Source organism: Callorhinus ursinus, unplaced genomic scaffold (assembly GCF_003265705.2).
Source record: "Callorhinus ursinus isolate GAN/ISIS: 27379988/994484 unplaced genomic scaffold, GSC_fseal_2.0 scaffold14, whole genome shotgun sequence".
NCBI classification, from domain to species: Eukaryota; Metazoa; Chordata; class Mammalia; order Carnivora; family Otariidae; genus Callorhinus; species Callorhinus ursinus.
In genome coordinates, this window is record NW_027397076.1 from 18462679 (window position 1) to 18483047 (window position 20369).

General features: G+C 40.9%; 1 protein-coding gene across 3 annotated transcripts in view; it reads left to right on the top strand.

Moving 5' to 3' along the window:
* Nucleotides 1–1276: 1276 nt before the first annotated feature.
* The window catches only part of ATP2B1 (ATPase plasma membrane Ca2+ transporting 1), a 122466-nt gene continuing 103373 nt past the window's right edge, over nucleotides 1277–20369 (top strand). For 2 of the 3 annotated variants that reach the window (XM_073900527.1, XM_073900528.1), the window contains exon 1: nucleotides 1277–1530. The gene's annotated coding sequence lies outside the window, so the exon portion shown is untranslated. The remainder of the gene's footprint in view (nucleotides 1531–20369) is intronic. The other variant, XM_025882349.2, reaches the window with a different exon arrangement.

A 20369-nucleotide genomic window follows, 5' to 3' on the forward strand; every position in this document is an offset into this window, starting at 1 on the left:
GAGAGAGCAAGCTGAGGCACTTTCGTCGTCCGGCGCGTGCGTCACGACCCGGGACAGGCAGCGAGTCCAGTACCGAGCGGAGCAGAGACGCCGCGAGGAGCCTTTCAAATGTCCGCGGGCGCGGGGTCAGCCTGAACCTGTCCTCGCCAAGAGCGCTCGCCCTCGCCCGCCCGCCGGCCTAGCTCCCAGGCTCTGGAGGGGCACAGGCCTGAGGATGGTTCGGGCGGGGCCCCCAGGTGAAGAGTGCCTGCGTCCGCCTGCAGCAGTCATCGCCGTCCTGCCTCCACACTCGCGGCAGCCTCACGGCCCCGCGCCCAAACGGCAGCTGCGACTGACGGTGTCACCGCCCCGCGCGCCCGAGCCACCCCCTCCTCCCCCGCCGCCCCTCCCCCGCCCCGATACGTCATGGAAACACGGACGTCAGAGCTTCTCAGCCAATCGCAGGCAGCAGCAGGAGGAAAGGAGCGAGCGGGAGGGGGCGGGGGCAGCGGCGAACCAAGGCTCTCGGGCAGGGAAGAGAGGGAGGGGCGCGTGGAGGCGCGAGTCCCCCGCCCCTCACTCCGGACACCCTTTCCCGGCCGTGCGGCAAGTTCTAATCGCCGGGCGCGCGCTCGCCAGCCGGGGACGCGCTCGCCGGGTCCTCCCCTTAAACGCCCTCTCCACGGCGCTCCGCTTCTAATCCCCGTCCGAGCCGCGCTTCCTCCGCGCGCGCGCGCGCTTGCCCGCCCCCAGGCTCCCCGCGGGCTGCGTCACGTGACCGCGCCCAGCCAAGGCGGCAGCAGCGGCGGCGCGAGCTTCGGCGGCGGCGGCGGCGGCGGCGGCAGTGGCAGCGGGAGCAGCTGCGCCGCCAGCGTGGAGCGGGAGGCGTGTGGGTGTGGAAAGAAGGGAGCGCCAGACCGGAACGGGTGAGCGTTTACCTCCCCCTGCCTACCCCGGCAATCTTGCGGGCCACCCCTTGCAAACGGGGCCCCTGCCCCGAAGCTTTGCGCATCCCCCTCGTGCTCGGCCGTCCGCTCTCGGGTAGCCGCGGCCCCGCCCGGAGCGGACCGGGCTGCGGTGCTCACGAAGGGGGCTGCACCCCGCCCGCCGCTGCTGTTGCGGACGGCGGCGTGAGGCTGGCGGAGCTGCCCGTGCTGAGCGCGGCGCGCCCTGTGTGCGGCTCTGCGGAGCCGAGGAGGCGGGTCCTGCGGGGACGCGGGCGGCCACTCGGTGGCTGCCGGGCTCTGGGCGGGGGCCGGGCTGGGCGCCGCCTCCTCCTCCGCCGCCGCCTCCTCGCAGTGCAGCGTGAGTAGGGAGCCCCGGCTGGTGGACGCTGAGCCTCTGGGCTCCGCGACCGCCTCATCCTCGAGGTGTAGCTGCACCTCCGCGTGGCGCCCCGAGCCCTACGAGTCGGCTGCGGACGAGCGGAGGACCGAGCCCCCATTCTCCGTGCTTCCCGCTGCCTCTCACCGCTCCCTCCCACCACCCCGACCCTCCTGCAGCCTCCCCTACCTTCCCCCCCTCGGAAAATGGTTCCTGCTGCCGGGTGAGGTGAGTGGCGGCTGCCGCCCGCCCGCGGCGGTGGCGGCGGGTCAGGTCACCTGCGGGGGAGGCCGGGCGGAACGCCGAGGTCGGGGCGTCGCGGCGGGGGTCCTGACCGCTGGGTGCCCAGCGGACTGCGGCGCGGTTCGGAGAAGTTGGCGGGGGCGTTCGGGGCGCCCCTCGCAGGTTGTCTCCTGCCGCGCCCGCCCTGGGAGATCATAAAGGTGAGCGGGTTCCTCAGCGTGCGCCTCAGCGCCGGGTCCGGCCGGGAGTCCCCGCCTAGAGCCCGAGGGACGGGGCTCCGTGGGGCTTCTGTCTACACCCGCAGCTCTTCGGTGTCTTCCAGCCGCCTCGGCCGCGCCATAGCCCATCCTGCCGCTGGCCGCCCCCGCCCCGGCGTGTGGTGACCTTGAGGGCAGCGGTGCCCGGCACTCTTTCCCCGCGCCCCGGGAGGGTCACCCTCTAATCCCTGGCTTCTGCCCCACTGGCGCTTCGCGGGCTGAGGGCGGGGGCCCCTCGTCGGCCCCTGGCTGGGGCTGGTTGATTGATGCGTTGTCACACCGGACGGTGATTCCGCGGGAGTTAAAAGAGAGCCGCCTCGCTTTTCTCCCGGTGTCTCCTGCCTGGCCCCCCCAGGATGTTCACGGTTGCTTCCGATTCAGATTTTTTGGACTAAGTTTAAAAGGAAAAAAAACAAAAACAAAAAACCGTGCGTCCTCCACTCCCTCTTTGGAAAGGGTCAATAGGAAAGAACCGCATTCTAGTTGCGGGGGCGGGGGGTGTGCTCCCTTTATCCCATTTATCCCGTCCTGCTGGAGAATCTTGTGGCTAAGCTAGTTAGCGACCCCTGGTTCTGCGCCGCGGTCACTAGCTAGGTTGGTCTCCGTGCGCATTTCATTCACCAGTTTTCTGCGGGACTCGCAGCGCTGGGAGTGCTCGCATCCTGTGTGGTGCAGCGGTGCTTGGCGCCGAGTGGGGTGGGGGTCAGGGGGTACTAAGGCAGCGCTAAGGGGGTCTCTAAATCTGGGGTGGGCTGGACCCTGCTCCACACGGTATTTTTACCTTTCCCTGGGGTTAGAGCGCGGCAGACAATCACCTTTGGCTGTTATGCAGGCTACTTTTCTGGCTTTATTAATAATCTAATGGCTCCTGTTGGTATCGATTGCTGTTCATGATAAATTAGTTACATGGATGTTTTTTCATATGTGTATAGGTATATGCATATATCTGGACTGTCTTTCAACATGGAAGCCTTTGTTGTGTTTAACCTCCCCCACCTGAGGACAGTCATATTTTTAAAATCTCTTGCTCAGCGTGGGTGTATTTTATAATAAGAAGTACTTTTAAGGATCTGCTTTGTACGAGGCTGTCCTCGAGCAGAGGGTGTGTAACCCTTTGGATGGTGGCCCACGTGAGTCAATAAAGGGCCTTCATCGCTTGCCCTGCTGCTAGCCTTCCCCAGACTCCCTGTCCTTGTGTGTGGCAGACGCGGATTGGGGGAATTAGAGGGATTGGAGGAGAATCTGCTTTTTGTACTTGTGCATTTCATTTGGGTACCCCCCTTTTTTTCTTTTCATCCTGGTGCATTCAAATGTGAAGTAGGTAGAAACGTATACAAGGAATCTTTAAAAACTAGTGTGTGAAATGGGCTTATTTAGCCATGATTTCAGGGGGACGTGTTAGTTTCTACCTTGCTTTGGATGAGACAGTTAAATTGCTGTAATTAAGGGTGGATCTCTGTCCTGATTTTGGTTTGGGTGTAACTGCAAAGATCTTTGAAAAGTAACTGTTATTTCCTACCATATAGTCTGCAAAAGTGAGTCACAATCGGGTGAGTTGAGGACAGAGCGCCACCTTTAATTTAAAATTTCGTGATTTTTTTTTTATTAAAATGGTAAAAATTCAGAGTACGCCTTCTTGATTTTTATGGCAGCGGCTATCATGACATCCCCATTTAGACATATAAGATGAAATTGTCTATTATTCTGTATTAATGGGGGTATTCCTGCAGTTACATGGGAAATACTGGTTTTTTAATTGAAGCTTGAGATTAAATGTAGGATTCTGAGATGAGGTGAGAAACTAGTTTTGATGTGCTTACGATAATAGGAGTAATGATAGTCTGGACCTGCCTAGGGAAAGAAATAAGGAAATAGCTGCTTTGTAAATAGAAATTTAAAACTACCTATTGCCACCAAATCAAGGTACCTACCAGCATGATAGTGGTTTTACAGTTAGTTTTTAGCTTTTGTGCTATTAACAGATTCTGCAGGAAATATGCAAAATATCTGTAAAATTATTAACCTTGAGTAAGGTTATAGTAATTTTTTTTTGTTTTTCATCTTCTAACAGCTTGCCTTTTATGGCTTTGCTGCGAGTTTTATAATTGTTTTTAAATGATACAAATGAGGACTTCTAGCAGGAGAAGGTACATTCAAAGTTATTAAAGACCATGTTGGGAAAAGTGGTTTCTATATATGGCTCCTCTCAAATGCATCTCATACAAAAATAAATGGAATTTTTAATGCTTAGAAAATAAATGCAGTAGTGACAGCTGAATCGGTGAGATTTCCTTCCCTGCCCACTTGCTCCTTCCTGTCCCCCTCTTTCTCAAATAAAAAATTTAAGGTACACTGTCTCTTCAGGTATAGGATACTTTTTGATAATTGCGACTAAGGATGTAACAAAGATTTAGCTCTCACGGAATGAATGAATGAATGTGTCCAAGTTACCAAATATAGTTTTCATTACTGACCACAAGATATTATTGCCCTTCTATCTGCATTTGTTTTAATTGAACACTTGGATTTTTTCATAGTCCACTCTAAAGCATAAGCTGTTTAAGTTATAGTTGTTTTATTAAGTTAAAATTGAATTTAAAATTTGCTTGAGAGAAGAGTGGCTTATGCTTTTTCAGTCTGGAATATGGCCCCATGTTAAGGACATTATTTGAGTAATTAGGTTGATGTATGCAGAGTAATTATACATTGTTATGTGTAATTTGATAGACTCTGATTTGAGGGTTAAATTTTACTAAATGCCTTTGTCTGACAGATATGCTAACTTCATCTTGAATGAAACAGTCTCTTACCATGTGAACTGAGTTGTATAGGTCAACAGGTTTTAAGAGGAATGGCAAATTACAACTATCAGTCTTTTATGTACTAACAACAGAAGTATTTGCCCTCTTTTTTTCTTACTTTGTTACATATACAAGCAGTTGAAATTGGTTGTTTTCACTTTTTAATTCTTGAATTTTGTAGTGAATGAGCCAAACAATAAAGGAGTAAAAACATCAGAAAGCAGAAATTTAATTAAATTTTTGCATCTTGATTAAGACCTTACTTGTCCAGTTGGAGGGGAATATTATTTTCTAGTAGGTATCGTGATATATAAAAGGATAATGTGAGTAGCTTATCTTGAAATATATAGAATCTGTGGTAACATTGAAGGCAAATGATTCAGTGGTTATGGGAAAAAATTTTTTTAAAGATAAACTTTGAAAAGATTTATTTTTTAGCGTTTACAAAATTTTATTATGGAAATTGAGAGAATAGTATACTTAGTGACTAGTTTTGACAGTTACCAGTTGGTGGCCCATCTAATTTCATTTCTTTCTTTACGCATGAAATAAGTCTGTTATAAGTGGGGACATTGGTCAGGTAACTGAAGTGAATTCATGTGTATTTTATTTGTAATTTATAGAATACACAATAACGTCTAATAGGTAATTGAATCTGAAAGGCAATTTTTATGTTCTTCATTGTTTCTGTAATAGTCTGTTGTGCAGCTGGCTCCTAAAGATAGTGTCTCTCGAATTTTGCTCTCTTAGTAATAATTCTTTTGATTTATAAAGTGTTTTACAGTATTTCGGAATATATCACATACTACCTCTTGAGTCTCACAACAAATAGACCTGTGAGATGAGTAAAATAGATGGTTGTACTTAACCCCCATCCACCCCAGATAGGTAAAATGATTTGTCTAGGCCCTAAGGTCACATAGCTAGCAGCTAGATTAGCCAGAACTGGACTCTAGATGGCTTCTTGTTTTTACTCCATTGCTCTTTCCATTATACTTGTGAAAGTTACGTAAGTTTATGAAAAATCAGTTTCTGACCAGAGTAAATTTAATACTGGAATATAAACAGATTTGTTTGGGTTTAACTGTGTAAATATAATCTATTGCTTATATTTGGCATAATGTAAACAGCTCATACCCTGATTTACTTATTAACATCTGACTAAAATGTATTTGAACATATTTGTAGTATATTTTTTAATAATGTTGATTGGATTATCTTTAAGGAATTTTTGCAAAGATCTGTTGGTCTTTGAAATGATGGAAGGGTGTCTTAAATCTTGTGTCAAAAATAAAATGGCTTATACTAAAAGTTTCTTCTTTTAATTTCGGCTATAATTTTTTTAATGCACTTGTTTTTCTGCCAAACATATGTATTCCATAAATCTTTTTGAAATGTTAATTTGTAATGACATTTGGTTTACAAAGGTCTCAAAGGAGGATATTTTAGTTCCTGAAATTCAAAAGCTTTTTATAAATCTCACAAGGAAGATAGTGGTTCTTCAGCATTTGTGTGCGTGAGGGTCACCTGGGGGAGTCACTGAAAGTGCAGACTCCCTGGCATTGCCCCTGCAATTCTGATTCAGCAGATTTGGGATGGGGCCCAGTAGTCTGCATTTTGAGAAACATGTTAAATTTATAACTAGGTTAAAATTATGTAATAGAGATGCCTTTATAACATCGTTGATTTATTTGACTTTGAACATAGAGTTAGCGCTTTCAAATAGTTTTGACTCTTGTAGCCAGGCTTGACTTGTGGATTGGTGGCTTTTATAACCATTGTAAACCTGGTAAATTGAAAATACTTTTGTTATCTGTGTTCACTGTCTTCTTTCAGAAGATCCATCTGTGGTTATTTGTTAAGTTACTTACTAAGTGTTGTGAACTCCTAGACAAATAATGTTCTCTTTTTGTTTTCATGTCCCCATGTCTTCCATTTCCAAGTGACTTCAACATGGGGACTGACTTTGGTAAAAATAATGAATCCTATGTCAGTAAGGCACTGAATATTTATGCTTTAGTCTAGCTTTTATTTTTTGTTAGAAGGAAAAACTTTGGATATTCCTTCAGACTAAAAGGACATCAATTGGTGGATAAGTGGTGGTCCTTACCAGTTTCAGTTAACAGGCAGCTAGCTGTTCCTTCAAAAGTAGCAGGTTAGTGCCTAATGATTTTTCAATAATATTAATGATATAAGACTGGTAATTTACTACTCTGTGCATTAAAACAGAAGTTACTGCTCTTTTACTTAAAACGCTAAATAACAATTTGTATAGCAATCTACCATAAAGTCCAGTTGATGTAAACTGGTTTGACTTTTTAAAACTATTTTATCTAATACTATATGCCACATATGGATTACTTAAGACCAGTCTTAAAATAGTTGATTTTGCTTCATTATAACAGGATAGTAAATAGCATGTATTGTATTTAAAATACATTTTATGATGAAATTAATTTCAAAGTAAATCCATTTCAAGACTCTGTTGAACATTTTTTTGTTGTTTGTTCCAAAAGCTTTGGCTTGTTGGCTGTGCTTTAGGATATATTTAGGAATCATGGGTTATAATTTACAAATGACTATGGAAATCGAAACTAATAAAGATTTCTGGCAGAGAGATCCAGATACACTATTATTAAATTTTTCCTAGAATAGTGTTAACTATTTTAAACAGTATGCTGTGTTTTTAGTTAACTCTTTGGTAAATTTCTAAGTGCAATAACTTCCAATAATATGGTATGTCAACCTCCAGGATAGCTGCTTTGTATTAATATTATTGTCACCTGGGCCTCTAGGGGAAAGAATAAAGATAAGTCTTGAATGGACCAGCGCTTGCTTACATTGTGAAATCTGAGATTATACTGCCTAACTGTAAGCTGGTATGACTACTGTAAAGACCTGGTAACTTTAGAAGGAAAAGTTGTACTTTCTGAAAAATAGATCTGAAAAAGGATTTGGTTGTTTAAAAGATGCTTTTTAAATAACTTGATTATTAACAGTGTGGATTTATTGTTCACTGTACTCAGTGAATTTGCTCTCAGAAGGATATTAAACTATCTTTTACTCTCAAAATGCTCAGATCTGCTGCTTTAATCTATCTTTCCTATTTGTACCAGACCTTTTTTTGTTTGTTTTTAAATAGCTTTCCTGCTGTCATTTCTTCACTAAAACTTTCAAGGGTTCCTCATTTTTCTCTTTATCAACATGCAACTTGACTCTGAAGGCTTTTTATAAAGTAGTTCAGTATTTTCCAAAGTGTGTTTTAGAACACTGGCTCTAAGAAATATTAATAGGGGGTCCCTTGGGGGAAGAGGGGCAAAACCAAACTCCAGGATTGCTGGTTTATGCAGTTTTCCCATTTGGTTCTTCTCACATCCTTTGATAGGCTAATATGGATGGAATCTATGTAAATGTGTTTTAATGCTTTGCTCCCTTATTTCACAGAATCCTTTTTCGTGGATCATCCCACCTGTTAACTTTTTTGTATTACCTTAACAGGATCACCACTTTTCTATATTACTTAATGGGATCACTACTTTGCACACCTCCAGGGGGTGCTGATCACATAGGTCAAACTATGAATCACGTTTCCTGGCGTTGAGAGCAGTGCTGCAGTACCTTAGTGCTGGTGATACGTGACAAACATGTAGTCTGGCGGTCTTCTGTACACACTCTCCTCATTCCCTTTGCTGTGACTTCATTATGTTTTTCTTCTCACCTGAGAGGACCCTTGATTGTGTCTATCTAGGTGTTCCCATCCTTCAAAACTCAGCGTTCGTCTACTTTTCTCAGTCATCACTCCTTAACTTCCTTGTCTGAATTTCTCTGTACTTGTAGTATGGGTCATACACTTCCATTTATTATAAATCGTTTTTGTCTTAGTCATTAATTTCATTTGGAGATAATATAGAGGAGTTGAGATAAGAACGTGGGTTCTTGAGGGTTTATAGAACTTTAGCAAATGTCCAATCAGTGTTTTTTGGCATATTGATTTAGGACTTAGATATTGTGTGGCTTGTGTTGTTAAGGTAAAACATAAGGTTGAGGAATTTTTCTTGGTGAATTTCTGAAGCCTTTTTACCTTTGCAGTGTTAACTTAGATGGACTTATTGGACAATTTGTTTTACTTTTGGAAGACAGCTGTATTCCATAGAATTGCTAGGACAGTAGAATTTAGCTTCTATATAGGAAATCTTCCATTTCTTAATTGCAGTTTAGGAATTAATTTGTCTCTTAGGTTTTATTCTGATTGTAATGAGTCATACTAGCTAAAATTTATATCTTAAGATGACCAGTTTTCATTTTTCTGTTAGTTCTGTGACAGCTTTTCTTTCATCAGGATGGAGGTTCTTAAGATGTGTTGTAGTCCATTAGCTTTTGCATGATGTAAAATGCCATAGTTTGAAGCATATATTATCGTTTAAAATTTAAACTATGAATTCTTGTTGTTGCTCTTTATTGATAGAAATACTGTTGGAGCTAAGTTCTTAAATGTATGTTTGCTGAAGGTTCTAATTTTTCTGAGAGAGCTCTTTTCCATGAACTGAGAGTGAACTGTTTGCTCATGACCTGGTGTGGGATCATTGTAGACATCAGGAAGAAGTGTAGATGTATGGTTATTCTTCTAACTGCCTTTCTTAGGTCAAGAAAGGAAAGCCTGTACTTGACTTTATCATTTATGTTAAATGCTCATGTAATACATGAGTCGTAATTTCAAACATTCAAACAGTTAATGATTTATATAGATTTAGTATGTAAGCTGTTATATTAAAAAACACTTGAGAAAAGTTGCTCTCCACAGCTCACTCATTTTCCAGTGATTGTTCTTCCAACCCTTTTAAACTGTATAGGCTTAATTGTTGGTAAGGGATTATTGTAGAAGGAATTCTAAGACTTGCTCCTGCTTTAACATGGCAATAGTACATACTTAAATTTCTGATCAAAAGAGGAGCGAAGAATGATTTTGGCAGTGAAAAAAAAATAAAAAATCTGTGAAGGCAGAAATCAATGAAACCAGTAAAAGTTGAAATGGGTTAGGGCATTATCTTTTCCTACTGGGACACATGTAGATGACATTGGCACATACTCCATACGGCCCTGCTAATATCTAGACTTACGCGAGATTTTCAGTTTCTTTGCTGTCATTCTTCCTTGCTTACGCCTAAAATTAAGTGAGTGATGCTTGAAGTACTCTTTGTTTACAAAATGAATCACCACGGTCTTTAGGCAGTCCTGACAACTGATACCATGGTGGAGAACTATAGAGTTAAAGGGCAACAATGCAAGTAAAGGACGGAGTACAAGGGAGGTCGGTCAGTGATATGGGAAAGAGATGATGGCAAAGTCTAGGAAAAGGAGATCCCCAGCATCAAACTCTGAATGTCTGGTATCCGAGAAACAAACATCAATTAGGCAACGCCTCCCTGTGTGTGGAGCGGATTTAGGGTAAAGTTTCAATCACCTGCCTTTGGGATTAAACTCTACTATATTTTTGTATGTAATTGAATGCTGGAACCTACCTGATCCACTTTTGCCTCTGGACCTCTTGCTGTCTTAACTCCTTTTGCTAGGAGTACCTACCTTTCTCAGAGCCTGTGTGTCTTTTTTTTTTTTTTTTTAAGATTTCATTCATTTATTTGAGAGAGAGAGAGCATGAGCCGGGTGGGGAGGGGAGGGCAGAAGGAGAGGGAGAACCAGACTCCCCACTGAGCAGCGAGCCCGATGTGGGGTCCATCCCAGAACCCTGGGATCATGACCTGAGCAACGGCCTATGCTCAGCCGACTGAGCCACCCAGGCACCCGAGCCTGTGTGTCTTTATGGTATGTGTGACTGGACCTAAAATTTCTAATTCGGGTTTTTACTCTCTGATATGTTCAGATTTCTCCAGATTTAAATATGAGTTTTACCTTTGCCAGTAAAAAGCCAAGCGACCTTGGGTAAATCACTGGGTTTCTTTGTTATCTCCCCAAAAAGTGCAAAATACAAGGTCAAGGAGTTTTATTAATTTTTTTTCTTGACTTGAAAAATTTTTTATGGCTGTTGTAGATCTTCTCTCCCAACCCTGCCCCAATTTTTCAGCCATTTAATTTAAGTTTATTCTTTTAGGTTTGCCTTCTAATTCTGTCTTTTAACTAGTTTACCATCATTTGATGTTTCATCTGTGTTACGCTGTGTGTCATTCATGAAATAACCTACAGCTTTTCAGTAAATGTATTTATCTAAGACTTCCAGTTAAAGAAGTGGAGTATAACTGGCATTTAACTCTGCTCCCCACCAAAAGTATACTAAAATGTGAGAATGTGTTGAGTTTATGTTAAGATTCCCAGCCGCCTTCCCTCTCTTAGCTTTCAGGCTGCTGGCCAGAGTTGAAGTTCTGACTCTGACCAGGTCGGGGAAAAAGACCTAAAGATTCTGGCATTGGCTCTGTTTGTGTGAGGGGTTTGTCCAAAAAAAAAAAAAGTCCCAGTTTGATCACCCTACAGTGAACTCCATAGTCAGAAAGTCCCACATGTGAGTTCAGAACTCTTATGTAGTGTATTTGTCCTATTTTTTTCTTTCATAATTAAAAAAAATTGTTACGGCCCTATTAAGAAGTGATTGACATATGGTAAAATGCACATATTTAAAGTGAAAAACTTGTGGGGCGCCTGGGTGGCTCAGTCGTTAAGCATCTGCCTTCTGCTCAGGTCATGATCCCAGGGTCCTGGGATCCTGCTCCGCGGGAAGCCTGCTTCTCCCTGTCCTCCTACACCTGCTTGTGTTCCTCTCTCGCTGTGTCTCTCTCTGTCAAATAAATAAAATCTTTAAAAAAAAAATAAAGTGAAAAACTTGTTATGTATATATTGCAGGGAAATATCACCATGGTCAGGTTCATGAGCACAGCCATTCCCCTAAAAATTTTCTATGCCTTTTTGTAATCTTCCTTCCCTTTTTCTATCACCTCCTTTCCCCAGGCAATCACTCAACTGCTCTCTGTCATTATAGATTAATTTGAATCTTGTAGAATTTTCTTGTACACGGAATCACGCAGTATGTGCTCTTTTTGGACTGGCTCTCATTCAGCTGTCACTGAAATTCACCCATGCTATATATATTAATAGTTCAATTTTTTTATCGCTGATACGAGGATTTGCCTCAATGGATATACCACAATATGTCCATTTACCTGTTGATGGACATTTTGGGTTCCAGTAATGTATAGTCTCCATTCAGATCTTTTGTTCACTTTTTATTTAGGTTGTCTGCCTTTGTTACTGAGTCGCAGTTTCTTTATATGTTCTAGATAGAATTTCTTTAGGACACATTACTGTTTGTGTTGGGAGTGGGAGAAAGAATGGTGTTGGTAGCCATTGATAACACCTGAAAGTGAAAAAGCAAGCTGGAGCACTGAGGTATTATTTGTGGAGGTAGACTTAGGTACTAAAACGAATGACACCTGTTCCCCATTGCCTCTGAGTGGAGAATGGAGTAGGAGAACTAAAAGAGATGCTAATATTAAAAAGAAAAAAAAAAGTCTTGTAGATCTCTTTCTCTAAATGGATGTTATACACATACACATTTCTCAAAACTAAAAATGAATATATATATGTACTAAGTTTATATGTGTGGATAGCCCAGGTATGCTATCTATAAATCAGTTGAGTCTGTTTATGGTCTTGTGCAACTTAGGTGCAGAATTCAATACTACTCTGGGTAAAAGAATCAATTTTTACAAATATATAAGTGAGCAATGTGGGCTTGACTGAAAATAAAACGGGCCTTCATATGTCCTGCAAGTCTTCCTCTACTTTGCAAGTTCAAATTCCTCATTCCTTTATTATGTAGAGCAGTTGGTCACCATCTTTGGTTTTTTGAGTTTCCCCCGGGATCTTCCACACCACCACCACTCCTGCACACATACCCCAAGCAGCTCGTAAAAACCTATAAAGACATTTTTCCCCCAAATAATTACATATAGTGCACTCCCTAATAAGAGTCTGGTATGTGATTTCTCCCCTTCTTCGTGTGGATAAATATATGTTCTTCTTAGTGTTGAGAGTGCAATCCCATGAAATGTTGACCTTTGAGAGACTCCTTAATAAATCTGTTAAGGAGTACACTTTTGTAGGTGTGTCTTAAGAATTAACCATATTTCAAAATTCTGCCCCCTTCATTAATTTCCTGTCTTCCCTTTGAGGAACTTGACATTTAACTGAATTTCTTCCTCTTGTTCTTTTTGGGAAGGAAGTAGAATCTCAGAAGGAGATAGCAGTCATTTCTTAAGAGATGTTAGAATTCAGAAAGAAAAAAACCCAAAAAACTAATATTCTTTTGCCAAGGTGCCATGAAAAATAGCAGCTCTAAAACACAGTAGTGATTTTGACCTAAAGGGAATTTAAAATTATTGAATATAATGAACACCTGTGTAATTGCTTTCTACTCGCCAGGTATTCTACACAATTTATAAAAATTAACCTCTTAAAATGCATGGGTTCTGTGGGATTTGGGGGCAAGGTATTCACCACTGAAAATGTAAAGGGTTATTAATGGTTTTAAAGGGAAATCTTAAATACAGTGACTTACATAATTTTTACCAATTTAAGATGTAACAACACTGAGATACAATGTCTGGGGGATATAGACTAATACAAAAATGAAACAAAATCACTCATGATCCTACTTCTGTTTATTTTTGATCCTTTAAAAAATTTGTACACTTACTAACATGCTTGAGATAATGTAGGTATAATTGTGTGCTTTTAAGAAAACTATCATTTTCTTATGTTTTTTTCATTCATATCATTTTAATGACTGATACTCCATTCTGTGTCTAATATCCTTGTTATTAGATGTTTTTGGTTTTGAGATTTTTCTCTTAATGTTAAATAATTCTCCAATAAACACCTCTTATCTTCATCTGTGATTGTATCCTTTGTAATTACTGGGTTTAAAGGATTTTGGTAGTTGGTTATCTCTTCATTAAAATATTTCTTCTAGCCTCCTTTCTGTGAGGCTGGTTAGGTATTTGGAAGTCTTCTCTTGCTATGTGTACGGTTTATGCCATTCACTCCTAGGTCTCTCTACCGTACTTTTTGAAATTCTTATAGCACTTTTAAAAATTCGTATTTTGTTGTTGTTTACTTTTTTGACACCTCTCCGTGATGTTCAGTTTGAGAGCAGGAATTGTTAATCTTCCTGTTGCTCGCTCCTGGCACAGGTGCCTTATACCTGTGAGGTTCATCATGATTCTTGAATGAGCATCTTGTGTCTAGTCGAGCTTGAATCCACTGATGTTGGGCTCCAGTAAAATGCTTGTTTTGTTTCTCCTTAGAAACTGTAATACGCTTGTGGTGAGAATTTATCACAAGGCACCATTTCTTTTAAGTTCAGCTAACTAATACGTCAGCTGAATGACACTGTTGAAAATGAGAAATATTTTCTTATAACTATACTATATAAATTTAATTCTTTCTGAAACAGTGCCACCCTCCCTGTTTTTAGAGTAAGATAGATTTTATTAAGTGGAATAGAATATTAAGCCCATAGAAATGGATGTTACTTTTATTTCAAAATGCCAATGATACATGAAGTTTTTCTAAAATGCTTCTTTACAGATTAATATATCTTTTTTTTTTAATAGAGGACTACAAAAGTTTAAAGTTTTAAGTGCAAGTGTATGTTAATTCCCAACGGTGGAGGTTCTGTAGTGTTTAGGAAGGTGTCCTAGCAGGCTCTAGTTATGACATTGTATCTGACTTTTTTTTTTTTAATCCTCAGACTTTGGAAAATTTAAGATTTTGGGTGAATATATTCTTTGAAAAAATATCTATGTGATCACTCTGCTAGATGGTAACACTTGTGACCTGCCAAGAAGAGACCCTGTTACACAAAGCTTTAAGTCGACCTCATTCATTGTCCAGTGTTCCTTCTTGGTTTCTTTTTTTATGCGGTGATTCATCAGGTGCTGTGTGCTTCCAAGGAACCCATGCAAGTGTGTGCACATGTCTCCTTCCTGGTCTTTGATCTCTTCCTATAATGAATGGGGATATATTGTTTCCAGTTACTCTTATACAAAGAAGAAAGGCATTTTGGAGTCGCTGTCACGTTTTCAAACCTCAGTAGTTTTGCTGCCATCGTGGGCAATTTTTAGAACTCTTGCTAGTGATCTCTGCCCTGTGTCACTATTACTTTTGGAGGTTTTTTTGAGTTGTGCTGAGCTCTGCTTGTAATTTCCACATACAGCCAGGCTATCAGTTGAGTTGTGTCATAATCTTGGACTAGCCCTTACTGTCTCCATTCTTGATGGATATCTGTAGATTCAGATGGAATGTTTCACCAACGGAGGTTGTATTGGTGAAAGTCTTTGTCCTGAAAAGAGGGAAACCTTTTTTTGAGGAGATTTTTTTGGCCATGCTTCTCCAATGTATTCAACACCAGGTAGCCCCGTAAGGCAGATGCTCCAAGGAGTTGAAAAGGAAGAAATTTTGAGTGATTTTGGGGGTCTAGAGAGATGATAGTTTAGCTGAAAGTTGTATGTGTACAGAAAGAATTTTGGAGTCATTATTAAAAGATGGTAGATTATGGTGGTGTTGAAAACTTCAGATGACAGCTACAGAAGTCTACAGAGAAGGGAGAATGGACAGTTGATTGTAACATTTTTAACGTTTAGTAGCTATACATCTATATGTATTGGAATGTTAAAAGCAGGTGTTATTTTTTTCTCTTAAGTACTACCTCTTAATTACTTGGAAAAGTTATAGGTGTAAAAGGATAAAAATGTACCAAAATAACTTTATCATGGCATTCTGTAATGTTGAGGTCAGTGAGTAATAGCAGTCTTGTTGTGGAATGCAAATCACTGGGCTAATTGCTCTCCCGGAATGCCTCTGAGAGGGGAAGGAATGAAAAAGGAAGGAGACTAGAATGGGGAGAGGTGTGAAGTCATCTCCCTCCTAGCCTGAAGGCTGTTATTTATCTGGCTTCCTGAACCATGTAAAACAAGTGGAGAACCGGGAAATTGGCAGGGACGGCCTCTTAGAAGCCTGATGTCCCTCCATCAAAACTCCCAGTGCCTCACCTCACTTGTAGGTGTTTACTAGGTGTGTTCCCCAGCATCTTACATATATTCCGGTAACATTTTGATAACTGGTTTCCCAGCCGACTGCAAATGAGAGCAAAATTGGAGAAACTGGGAAGGTTGTTCAGAGGCAGGTGCAAGTATCCCAGGAAAGAATTGAAAATTGACATTGGACGGTGGAAAAGGTTTTTAAACTCAAAGATAAGAATTCACGGAACTTAGGAAAAAACAGTCATGGAAAATTTGGTTCAGAAACAACAGCTCGGTGCTGCTCTTCCCATCTGGACTCGTCATCTTTTCGGACTCCTCATGAAGCTCCTTTGGGAAGCCCTCTCAACCTGTCCAGAAAATTAGATGCTGCTTTCCCGGCACCTACTGAATTCACCTGTGTCCAGTAAGACTCTGAGTCCTCTGCGCTGCCCCATCTCTGCTGTCCGTGATCACCTTCCGCCCTACTGGCGGTGCTTACTGTACTACAGACATGCCCAGCCTGCACGTCATTCTCTGACATACTTTGTACATCCTATTCCCGTTGCTTAAATTCCTCACATTACAAGATACCGCTCTTCCTTCAGGACCGATTTTATAGTCAGTTCTTTGATGAAGCAGTCCCCCCGTGCCGTCCCCCCCCCCGCTTCCCTAGGCAAGGTCATTTCCATGTCTGTGGCCATTAGTTTGCATTAAGTAAATGTTTCCTTGATTCTGAAACGTGGGTTAGGAAAGAAATTGGCTTAATAATTGTTGTGGGGAGTAAAATGAGAAATACACGGAGACACTTTTACTTACTGACAGAAGCATATTATAGGAATATTCCACTTTATTCAGTATAGAAAAATTTGAGTCCAAACCTTTTCTGAGTTACAAGTCGTGTAAATCATTTTAGCCATTGCTAAAGAGTAACAACATGGTAGGGCGCCTAGGTGGCTGAGTTGGTTAAGCATCCGACTCCTGGTTTCGGTTCAGGTCATGATCTCAGGGTGGTGAGATGGAGCCTTTTGGGCTCCTCGATGGGCATGGAGCCTGCTCAAGATTCTCTCTCTCTGAAAAAATAAAAATAAATAACATGGTCACATGTTGCTTTTTATAACCTGTGTTCTAAGATCTTAGCCTCCTTAACATCTTTGCAATTGACCTGTTAACTTTGAAACTTTTAGTGAAGTATATAGGTTTTGTTTGTGTTTCCTATTGATTAAACTCAAGGTGTTTTTGTGTGTGTTTTTTTTTTTTTTAAGATTTTATTTATTTATTTGACAGAGACACAGAGAGGGAACACAAGCAGGGGGAGTGGGAGAGGGAGAAACAGGCTTTCCCGCAGAGCAGGGAGCCCCATGCGGGGCTCGATCCCAGGACCCTGGGATCATGACCTGAGCCAAAGGCAGACGCTTAACGACTGAGCCACCCAGGCGCCCCGCCATCCACCTTATTAATGAAACTTATTTACAAGGTTATTCTTGATGGTAGATCTTCAAAAAAATAAAAGATTTGCTGCCATTGAGGATATTTTCTTTAAAGAGTGACCTAGGCTCTAAAGGAAATTTCAGAATTAAGAGTGCTTGAAATGTTTTTAGCATTGGCAGCCTTAATTAGGATGAGGTAAGGTTATTAAATCTTGGTACAAAAATAAATATTTTTTGGCTGTATGTGTTCTGATATGTATTTTGATATATCAGTTATTTTGTAGTCATACTGAATAGTAAGCAGCATCTAGGGCAGAGTCTGGATGTATTAGATATTCAGTAAATGCTTACCAGAAAAAAATCAAGTATTCAGAAAGTTCATAACTGCAGTTCCTATCCGTTTTATGCTTATACTCCAGAAAGTCAAGTAGTCAATATGAACTTGATTCAAAAAGTGAATTCCAGGTTTGTCATAGGATCAGTACAAATGCAGTGCAGACTATCACAAGTTCTGTATACTATTTTACAGTGGCATTTAATATTTAGAAAACACTTGCTTAACTTCTGTATGTATAACACTGTGTACACTACATGAGAAAGGGTAGGAGATGATGAGGATCAAAAGAAGTATCTCCTTAACTGGTATATGAAAAGCTAGGTAAGATAGATGAATTTAAGTACTAATATAGTAGAGTAACAGGTGATTAAAATTATGTTGTGTCAGGCATTGTTTCAAGTACTGCAGTGGGTGTTGGGGTCAATATTGGTTAAAGTAGGTAGCTTCTGTCCTGTATAAATGGAAATTTACTGTGTTTCCATTTATTTATTGTAAATAGTGTTGCTAAATGAGCAAGACTTAGGGTTAAATGCTTTCATGAACTTGAGTAGTCCAGAGCTTGACCTCTGACTTCGATCCTTGTAGGTCGCTTCCCTGTTCTGCAGTTTGTAATAGTTGTGCAAAAACTCATGTCAGTCTGCAGATATTATATAATCTAAAAGATTTGTGCAACTGATAGGCCTTAACTCTTCCTTTATAGTTCACTTAGTTATCCTCAGTAATGAAGAATAACATAAAATGAGACCTCAGTGGTTAAATGAAAGAAAGTGTTAGAAGTTCATCCTCTTGGTACAGTAAACATACAAAAACGACCTTGTCTGAGAGCCTCATCTTCTCCTTGGGTTAGTTGCTTGCCAAAGATTTTGATCTAATCATGTCTAATTTATAAGAAGGTGGGTGCCTTTGGGTGCTTGTAACAGAGCTTCTCATTTGGTCAGCAGTATGGTCCTTGCTTTCCTCTCCTTACTTGGAAGAACAGTGTTCTTATAGGTTTTTAGACTTTTTTTTTTTTTTTTTACACATCTGACTTAGTATTCTGCATATGACTAAAACGATAGAATGATCTTGCATGCACTGTATGCCTCCTTATTTTGACATCTTTCAGTGGCTTCCAGATACGTGAAGCATTTTTGTTTTTGTTTAAACATTGTAAAAGCAAATATTATCGTAACTTACAAAATCTAGCAAATGAAATTGCTGGGTAGCATTTATTTCAATCCCTTGTTGAGTTTATCCCCAAAATATTAGTATTTTTCTCTATTGGCAAATAGAGTATATGGGATAAAACTTAACATTTCCTTTTTTGGGTACCCCAGTTTTATAATTTTTACCATCAGTTCTTCATTGGATCATGTAACATTAAGAGGAAGAACGAGCTAAATTTATGATTTTCCAAGAATATTTGGAATGTATTTTTAAAGGGGGTCTCATTTATAAACTTGATTGCTTTTCTTTCTTGCTTTCTTTCTTTCTTTCTTTCTTTCTTTCTTTCTTTTTAAAGATTTTATTTTATTTGAGAGAGAGTGAGAGAGAGAGCACAAGAAGGTAGGGTCAGAGGGAGGAGCAGACTCCCCGCTGAGCAGGGAGCCTGATGCGGGACTTGATCCCGGGACTGCGGGATCATGACCTGAGCTGAAGGCAGTCGCCTAACCAACTGAGCCACCCAGGCGCCCTTGATTGCTTCTTGAAATCAGAGCAGAAATTCTCTCATTAAATAAATACTCAGGTTAGGTTCTAATTAATGAGAGTTTTATACCATCTTAGAAAGGTGTTCTGTGTGGTAGTATCTTTATAGGAAAATGATGTTACTAGTATTATGTAGATGAGGAAGGGACTAGGTGATTAGATTGGCCACTCTCTTGACCTCACTGCCTAATATGTTCAAAGAGGCTAATTTGTATTTCTAGAAAATATAAGTAACCCCAAAGGATATAATATTATGGATGTATGGTAGAGACAGGTTTATGTTTTTATTTGGATGTTTAGTTGTTTTAGTATTATGCAGTCACTATAGGGCACTTACTGTCAGTTTAGCTAATGTAAATTTGCTTCATGCATCTACACACTCACACACACCTCACATACTTGGAACATGAAACCCTTCCCAACCATGTAGTTTTGCCTTGGGATTGAACACAAATATGCTGTGCACAGTGTAGGCCGTAGTAGAGCTCGTGGAAATGGCCTGTACCTGGAGAGTGTTCTTAGGCTGCTTAGGTTGTTTATGAATGTGATTGGTTAGCTAATGTTCCTTTATTACATGTCAGTAGTTCTTAATAAAGAATGTATTCAGTGTAGCCCCGTTTTTGCTAAAATTTCCTTTTAGGAGATTATTTGGAAGGTTTAATTATGTGCTCCATTACATTGGATAAAAGAGGAAATACAGTTGGGATTTTTATATCCTTAACTATAAACTAAAAGTAAATGTGCTCAAATACGTATTAGTTATCTGGCATTCAGGAGGAGAGTAGGGGACAAGGGAAAGGGCTCTAGTAAAGAGTTAAACAAAAGTCAAACTGGGATGGATTGTAGCTATTGGAAGCAGTACCATTTTGTACTTAGAAATAGACTTCTAACAGCTTAAGCTGGTATATGCTTCTGGTTTATCTTCTCAGGGGAGTTACGATATAAAATAATCCTTCTCATCTAAAAAGGGTGAGAGATTGAGTTGAAAAACGAGTTTTACAGATGCTAAAGGAATTTCAGAGAATTTTCTTTTAACAGTGGCCAGTGTTTCAGCTCATGTCCGGAAAGAAAAAGCATTAAAATTAAATATTGCTTGAAGTAAAAGGGAATATATTAGTCTGCTAGGGCTGCTATAACAAAATGCCACAGACCAGATGACTTAAAAAACAGAATTTATTTATTTATTTTTCCCCTCAAAGTTCGGGATGCTAGAAGTCCAAGATCAAGGTGTTGGCAGGTTTAGTTTTCTCCTGAGGCCTCTTTTCTTGGTTTATAGATAGCTGACTTGC